This window comes from Anomaloglossus baeobatrachus, chromosome 4 (assembly GCF_048569485.1).
Source record: "Anomaloglossus baeobatrachus isolate aAnoBae1 chromosome 4, aAnoBae1.hap1, whole genome shotgun sequence".
NCBI classification, from domain to species: Eukaryota; Metazoa; Chordata; class Amphibia; order Anura; family Aromobatidae; genus Anomaloglossus; species Anomaloglossus baeobatrachus.
Window position 1 is genome coordinate 652751998 of NC_134356.1, and position 9172 is coordinate 652761169.

The following is a 9172-nucleotide window of genomic DNA, read 5'->3' on the forward strand; positions in this document are numbered from 1 at the left end:
CATTTTTATATATATATGACCTTACATTGCACAAAATGTAGCACTCAACTGCTTTTAAATAGCAAATAACAAACTACTAAACTATGGTAGACAATATACCATTGCACTACTAACTGCCCAAGAACTATAACAGGCTACATAATAAGGCTACTTTCACACTTGCGTTGAACGGTATCCGTTGCATTGCGTTGTGTAACGGATGCAACGGATGTGTTGCATATAGTGACACAACGGATGCAACGGATGCTGCAAAACAACGCAATTCGTTTTGATTTTTTTTTTTTTTTTTTCCCGGTTTTACCAGCGGCAGACTATAGTGAACGATCAGCTGATCGTTCCCTGCAGCCGGCCGCTGGGTGATCAGCTGATTGCTCCCAGTAGCCGGCCGCCGGGTGATCAGCTGATCGCTCCCGGCCGCCGGGTGATCAGCTGATCGCTCCCGGCTGCCGGGTGATCAGCTGATCGCTCCCTGCAGCCGGCTGCCGGGTGATCAGCTGATCGCTCCCGGCCGCCGGGTGATCAGCTGATCGCTCCCGGCCGCCGGGTGATCAGCTGATCGCTCCCTGCAGCCGGCCGCCGGGTGATCAGCTGATCGCTCCCTGCAGCCGGCCGCCGGGTGATCAGCTGATCGCTCCCTGCAGCCGGCCGCCGGGTGATCAGCTGATCGCTCCCTGCAGCCGACCGCCGGGTGATCAGCTGATCGCTCCCTGCAGCCGGCCGCCGGGTGATCAGCTGATCGCTGTCACTTGCCGGCGCCCGGGCATGCCGGCGGGCGGGCGCTCAGCTGAGCGCTGTGACTTGCCGGCGGCCGGGCATGCTGGTGGCCGGTCATTCAGCTGAGCGCTGTCGCTTGCCGACGGCCGGGCGCTCAGCTGAACGTTCGGCCACCGCGAGCCAAAATAAAGTTTGATTTAAAAAAAAAAAAAAAAGAGCATGCGCAGTGAAATCCAGAGGATTCCGCTGCTCAAAATAACGTTACATGCTGCGTTCCTCCCGCTGGGCGGAAGCAACGGAGCGTCGCCCAGCGGAAGCAACGCAGCTCCTTTTGGTACAATCCGTCAACCATACAAGTCTATGGGAAACAGCGGAATCCGTTAACGGATTCCGCTGTTTCCCAAAAGGGCGGATTGTAACGGAAGGAAAATAACGCAAGTGTGAAAGTACCCTAAAGGATTACTCAGAATAAAAGGTACCTATCAGCAAAGTAAGGAGATAGGATACAAATGTATATATGCTCCTATTAGTAAACGTAATTAAAGTGTCTATCAGTAGGGGGTGCTATTCAGTTATAGTCAGGGAACTAATCCTATATAAGAAAACACTTTAACCATGTGTCCACAGGGGGCTCTGTAGATTATGTCATCTAAACTAACAAACACCAAACTACTAATTTACTTAGTGGTGGTGTTATGTGGGGATCCACCATATAGTGCCTCAACCCAGACGCACGTTTCGATAGTCTTCTTCAGGGATCCGTGTACTACACTGTGGAGGCTCAGAGAGATTCACACACTTAGCGCAACAAGGAAGGCCTCCAACCCACCTGGCAAGGTGAATCCCCTCCATGCTTCCAGGCTGACCGGACCCTCATCTTCTGGACCAGACTCCTGGACCTGTAATAACATCTGCCAAGTAAAAGTAAAGGAAACTACAGCACTGTGTTGTCCAGTTATTACCGGCGTCCTCAGTCCTGCATCCCAATATTAAATCACAAGGACTAGTACTCCCAACAACCCTGGGCTTAGCTCTGCCTGTGGAGAGCTGCATCAACCGAGCTGCGCTTCTATCTGCCCCAGGAGATACCTCCCGCTGTGACGGCTCCTGTATTAGTCACAAACCACAGGCGGGCCTGGCCGCTGTGACATCCCAACCCCTCTAAGCGCGTTTTGGCGCTGTGCCTTTAAAATACAATGAACTATATGAAAAAGTGGAAAAAAATGGAATATGCATAAGTGCTATGAATAATAGGAATATAAGAGATGTTTAGCCATTGTATTGATCAGTGCAAAAGAGCGCCAAAACCAACGCCAAGGTAATCTTTATTTTTGGGGTCCCTAGCCTATATGTAACCTCTCCTGCAATTAAAAAAAACTTGCTCTGTATGGGAAGCAAAGGACCAAGCTATATATGTGAAATAAGACACATGGCTGTGGGTGGGATAGTGTTCTCAGATAAAAAGTGCATACATCCAGAATGTATGTCTGCAACACCAATGGTGTGAACATGGTGCAAGACTCAAAAAACATAACTATACAATATGATAAAGAGTTGAGATTACCTTGGCGTTGGTTTGGGGTTCTTTTGCATTGATCAATACAATGGCTAAACATCTCTTATATTCCTATTATTCATAGCAGTTATGCAGATACCATTTGTCATGTTTTTTCACTTTTTCAGATAGTCCATTGTATTTTTCAGTCTAGTATTCCCATAGCAGTTTTGCTTTTCATCATTCACATATACATTGTGACTTGTGTGCAGGTCTTTATCCTATTGCATTGGCAACATTCAACCTATCTAGGATGGTGAGGGACACCAGGGACCAGCAGTGGGTTTGGTCAGGGGGTCTCCATATCCCACTTCCTTAGACACAGGGATCCCCTTACCTTACCATTCACCGCTTGCTTGGTACTTCCCCATACCTAGCATGCCACTATCACAAGGACTGACCATGCCTCTCTGATCCTTACATTAGAACCCCCTAGTAGGACACAGAACACATTTAGCAGGAGATGCAATAATTATCTCCTCCAATAACTGAGAAACAATAGAGAAGGCTCTAGCTAACTACTTTATAGAAGATGATAAGGAGATGTATGGCCACTAATTCTATGGAATGCCCTCAAAGCGGTTCTCAGACGTCTTTTGATACAAATAGCCTCTAGATTCAAGAAAGAAAACAATAAAAAAATTGAAGAAATGACTAATAATGTACACTCTTTAATCCTGGCCACCAATCTACTCCCCCCTTCTACACAACCAAATTCTGGACCTTAGAATAAAACTAAAATCCCACCTATCCAGTGACTACGATAAGATCATGAGAAATAACAAAAAAAACTATTATACCTCAAATAATAAGTGATGTTGAAGAGAGTAAGAACGCAAAAAAAATATTGTTTTATCACCGTATTTTTTGGATTATAAGAAGCACTTTTCCGTCCACACATTAAGCATTGATGTCTCTGGATTGTATATGTCTGGATCACCACTCAAGTTTCTGTAGTGTAGTGGTTATCACGTTTGCCTCACACGCGAAAGGTCCCCGGTTCGAAACCGGGCAGAAACACATTTTTTTATTATTATTAAAAGTACCATATATACTGTTCATAAGATAAGCTATGTAATTTATATATTTATTCATTCCTGTTATCCCGTTCACCTCACATGCGAAAGGACCCCGGATCGAAACCGAGCAGGAACACAACTGCTTCCAATAACAGAACAGGAGGACTGTACAGAAAAGCCTCATCCGAGTCCATTTGTAGCAATACACATGGTATAGAGTGGTTGGTATCGCTGTCACTGTGAAATCACCATGTCCTAAAAATAACACACTAATATATAAAATAAAACCTCTAATAAAGACCTTTCATTTGCTATTAAAGTGTTTTTAACTCATGTAAATTCCACTGTCCTCCTGAATTTATCATTGTTGTTCCTGCTCCTCATCAGGCCGTGTGTGAGAGAGTGGCAACACTTACACACCCTCCCTGGTGGTCTAGTGGTTAGGATTCGGCGCTCTCACCGCCGCGGCCCGGGTTCGATTCCCGGTCAGGGAAGTTAATTTCTTTTATCGCTATTGACAGTATTTTTAGTTCAGCTTCATAAATAGATATAATATTGTATGTTTAGGCGGCTGAGCCTTGGTTCATTGTTCGTATTCAAGGTATTAATAGCTTACTATTCATTAAAACTACAGACATGAAGACATTAGTGAGAGCGATTATATTCCAATACTGATATAGGAACAGTCGGAGGGTTTTGTCACATCCTCACAAGAAGCCATCATTTGCACATATAACGCAGATATCTACTGCTTCAATTACCAAACATAGATCGTAAAGGAAAGGTCATATATATATATAGTCTTGAATTCAATATTTGCTTTATCTTTAAAGGGAACCTGTCACCAGATTTTTCCATTATTAGTTGCGGCCACCACCAGTGAGCTCTTATATACGGCGTTCCAGAATACTGTATATAAGAGCCCAGGCCACTCTGTAGAATGTAAAAAACACCTTTATTATACTCACCTGCGGGCCAGTCCAGTCCGATGGGTGTCGCTGCTCACGGGTCCGGCGCCTCTTCTCTGCTGCGATTGCCATTTTCCTTCTTCTGAGCCCAGTGTGAATGACGCATCTTACATCATCCACACAAGCCAGTATTGCGGTCCTGTGCAGGTGCACTTTGATCTGCTGTGCTGAGGGCAGGTCAAAGTACTGTAATGCACAGGCGCGAGGAAAGGTCAAGGATTGCCTGCACATGTGCACTAACTAACCTGAATGACGTCACCGCTGATCGCTGAGGCTCAGTCTCTGCTTAAAGTTCACAGCGGGCGGTCATGTTCTATGTGTCTTTAGATGTAGCAGAGCTGGAATCATCATGGGACGTCATGTGCATTACAACAGATCTGGGTCTTTTAAGGTGAAAGACGGTGTTTTTTGTATTTTATCTCAAATAAAGGATTTTTTCAGCGTTTGTGTTTCACTTACAGATTAGTAATGGGGTGTCTCATAGATTCCTCCCATAACTAATCTGGAGCTTGGTGGCAGCTGTGAGCTGTCATTAACCCGATATTACTCTGATTACCACTGCACCTGGGCAAATTGGGAAGAGCCAGGCAAAATGCTGATAACTGAATAGGATAACTGAAGTGAGCACTAATATATATATATATATTTTATGAGTGCAAGCCAAAAAATGCATATTATACAAGGATAAGGCTGCACATCAAACTTAGACAATGGTATAATGCCTCAAGCATATGGAAAAATATTGGAATATACAATGAAAAATGCTACTTGCTAATTTGAACATGTGAATAATGAATTGCATACCTGCCATGAATATTAGGAAAAAGGAGATATTTAGCAATCGCATTGATCAATGTAACTGAGCCCCAAGACCTCGTCAAGGTATATCTCTATATTGGGGTCCCTAGCTCTGTGACCCTAACTGTGTGTCATCTCATTGCAATTAAAAACTGCTGTGGGTGGAGAGGGGTAACTAAGGACTTTCTTATATAGGAGATGGAAAAAACATGGCCGAAAGGGGTGGAGCTGTGTTCACATTCAGAAAAAAAACTACATATAACTGAATAGGATAACTGAAGTGAGCACTAATATATGGCAAAATGCTGAGACTGTCAAATCTAATGGATGTGACAACCCTGGGCGGCTGTAAGCTTCAATTTTTAGGCTGGGGGAACCCACTAAGCATGTGTCGCGGGCAGAGGAGGGGACGCTGCGCTCACCCACTGCTCGGGTCCGGCTGCTGCTGCTCGGTGGTGGCTCGAGCGGTGGGCCGGATCCCGGGGACTCGAGCGGCGTTCCTCGCCCGTGAGTGAAAGGGGGGTGGTTTGGTTTAGGGATATTGTCCGTGACACCACCCACGGTTGTGGTGAGGTTGTGACATTACCGCTGCTCTGGACGGGTATTCCGGGAGTGATGACAGGGAGCAGCTTGGATGTTGTTTCTCCCCTCCGTGGGTAGGGGGTTGGTTGTCCCGGGGCCCGGTGAGGGGTAGGGATGGATGGCAGGCGGGTTACGGGGCCTGGTGAGGTGCAGGGTCGCGGGGGCAGCGCGGTGCCGCACGGCACGGTGGTACTCACTCAGCCAATGATGAATACAAAGTCTCCAGTAAAACAAACGGCTGGATGGACGGGTCCCACAGACGGCTGCGGTAGCTCTCCCGGTAGGTTGATGGTGACTGCCTTTCCCTGCACCTGTGTTGTGTTTACGGTTCCAATGGCTTCCCACTGGTAACCCGCTCCCCAGCTTGGATGGATGCTGAGGGAGCCCCTTTTGCCCGCAGGCTCTGGCCCTGGGAACTGTAGCCTTGGCGGTGACTGTGTTTCCCTTTACGGTGTGAGCTGTTGCCTTCAATCGGGTCTTGACTGCTGGGAAACCCCGGAGGTTCCCTTCGCTAACAGATTTGACCGGTTTTACGGCGACTCCTAGCCTGGTCGGGGTCCATAAGCCCCTGCCGGATGGTGTTGGCTTCTCTTTGCTCCCCGATCCAGTACCGTCGGGCCATCGCCCGTCCACGGTCCTTACGGTTCACTCCAATCGGCCTCTCCTGCAGACGGTCACCACCATCTGCCAACCTTGCTGTATGTGCCCGGGCCACGCACCCGGACACGGTCAGTCTCCTCTACTGCCACTTCACTTCTCAAAACTAATCTGACTTCCTTTTCCCGTCTCCAGGACTGTGAACTCCTCGGTGGGTGGGGCCAACCGCCTGGCCCACCCCCTGGTGTGGACCTCAGCCCCTGGAGGGAGGCAACAAGGATTTTGTGTTTGACTTCGGTGTGCCTAACCGGGGTGTGGGGTCTGTTGGTGTAGTTCTGTGATGACCTGGCTTGTCCAGGGCGCCACACATGGGTCTCCCCAGCGTAAGAATACCAGTCCCCAGCTCTTGAGTTTCATCTTGGCTGGGTATAAAAATTGGGGAGAAATTATTTTCCTTAATTTAAAAAAAAAAAAAAAACTACGACATGCTACTCAGCCAAGCTAAGTGCACAGCTGGGGACTGCAGCCTGTAACCATATGCTTTACCTATGCTAGTATAAATATTTATTTATTTTATTCCACAATAGACCTGCAGACAGTGTCTGTGATTCCAAATAATGACAGACGCTGTCTGGAGGCAGGGTCTGACTTCAGCCAATCAGAGATGCCAGTGGGAGGGGAAAGTAGGGAATATGTATTTGGGATTAGGGATAATCAGCGCCATACGCTCCAATAGAAGATTCTGAAGCAATACCCAGTTAAACTGCAAGTAGAGATATCACATACCGGACTCCAATAACAATTGTAAATATCTCTGCAAAGGAACAACACACTGCAAAATGCAATAGTTGCAGAAATTTTGGAGTTCAAATATTTTAAAAGATACTAGCTGTAGCCCGGGATAGTAACTATCTGTCTCTCCCCCACTCTCCCTCTCTCCCTCTTTCTCTCTCTCTCTCGGTCTGTCTCTCTGTCTGTCGGTCTCCTTCTCTGTCTGTCTCTCTGTCTGTCTCTCTGTCTGTCTCTTTCTGTCTGTCTGTCTCCCTCTCTGTCTGTCTCCCTCTCTGTCTGTCTCCCTCTCTGTCTGTCTGTCTCCCTCTCTGTCTGTCTGTCTCCCTCTCTGTCTGTCTACTTCTCTGTCTCTCTGTATGTCTGCTTGTCTCTCTCTCTCTCTGTTTCTCTCTGTCTCTCTCCCTGTCTGCCTCTCTCTCTGTCTCTCTCTCTCTATTTGTCTCTCTCTGTCTGTGTCTCTGTCTCTCTCTCTATTTGTCTCCCTCTCTGTCTGTGTCTGTCTCCCTCTGTCTCTCTCTGTCTCTCTGTCTGTCTGCCTCTCTCTCTCTCTTTCTGTCTGTCTCTCTGTCTGTCTCTCTCTATCCATCTGTCTGTCTCTGTCTTTCTGTCGCTCTCTGCCTGACCTTTTCTTCCTTTTCCCCTGAGCCTCCTGATGATCCGTTGTGGGTGGTGAAACGCGGTGAGGCCGTGCATATCGGCACCAACAATTAAGGGAAGTGTCTCTGCATAGCAGAATGCATTTGGTGATTGTTTATTATTATTATTATTATGCACAATTTGCTAAATCCTGCTTTTGATTGATAATAATAAACTTTAGATATTAAGGGATTTTTCTGAATTTTCTGTTAACCCCATTTATGTAATCCCGTACACATTGTACTTGTTAAATCTGTCTTTTTCTCTGTCTCTCTCACTATCTATATTTCCACCGAAATCATATTACCTCACACATAAGCTTCTTATACTAAGAATGTCCTTTGTTGCCTATAGCAACCAATTACAGCTTCTATTAATGACCTGTAGTTCCCAGCTCCATTGAATGTAATGGAGGCAGGTTTTTTGGTGAATAACTGTAATGTGCAGGGTTACATTTTCCCCTCAAAACATAGTCTATGATGTTCCCTGCATCAAATGGGGCATCTGTGCAAAATTTTTTGATTGTAAATGCGATGGTGCGGATTCCTTAAGCGGACATACACACACACACACACACACACACTCATACACACACACACACACACATACACACACACACACACACATACACACATACACACACATACATACACACATACACACACATACACACACATACATACACACATACACACACACACACACATACACACACACACATACACACACATACATACACACATACACACATACACACATACACACACACACATACACACACACATACACACACACACACATACACACACACACACACTATACATACCCACACACACACTATACATACCCACACACACACTATACATACCCACACACACACATACATACACTTAACTTTATATATTAGACCAGATGGCACATTATCCCAGTTTAAGTCAGAAAGCCCTATGTATGTGGCAGTTTCTGTAGTGTAGTGGTTATCACGTTCGCCTAACACGCGAATGGTCCCCGGTTCGAGACCGGGCAGAAACACATTTTTATATATATTGCATAAATTCTAGCACTCAACTTCTTTTTAATAGTAGAACAAATTATATTATCTCTGTGTACTAATATTAAATGTATTTTAAGTAGCTATGTGGCTAAAACAAACTCATAAACACAGAGACCTTTGTTTGCAGATAGATCTTCATCATTTTTACTGATCCAATGAATTTTGTTAAAGGGAAGGTGTCGCTTTTTTATTTTTGTATTAATAATAGTGATTATGAAATCAAGTATTTTTAATACAAAATTAAATTCACTGTTTATTTAGTTTTTATTTAATTCTAGTTTTACTGAAGGCACGGGGGGCTGCCATGCCTGATTTGGTGTTTGTATCGAAAGTTACTCACCTCCTTTATGGCAGCCCCCTGGGCATAGAAGACCGTTGTTGGACTCTGACCCTATACTGTAACATACAGAAGGCATCTGCTGTGAAATGGACACGCCCCTTGGGCTGTCCAGATCAC

General features: G+C 45.6%; 2 non-coding genes across 2 annotated transcripts; both read left to right on the forward strand.

The window, feature by feature from the left end:
- The first annotated feature begins 3710 nt into the window (after window positions 1-3710).
- On the forward strand, window positions 3711-3782 carry TRNAE-CUC (transfer RNA glutamic acid (anticodon CUC)). Its single transcript has one exon. It is a non-coding gene; the product is annotated as a tRNA-Glu (tRNA).
- Window positions 3783-8620: 4838 nt separating this feature from the next.
- On the forward strand, window positions 8621-8693 carry TRNAV-AAC (transfer RNA valine (anticodon AAC)). Its single transcript has one exon. It is a non-coding gene; the product is annotated as a tRNA-Val (tRNA).
- The last annotated feature ends 479 nt before the right edge of the window (window positions 8694-9172 follow it).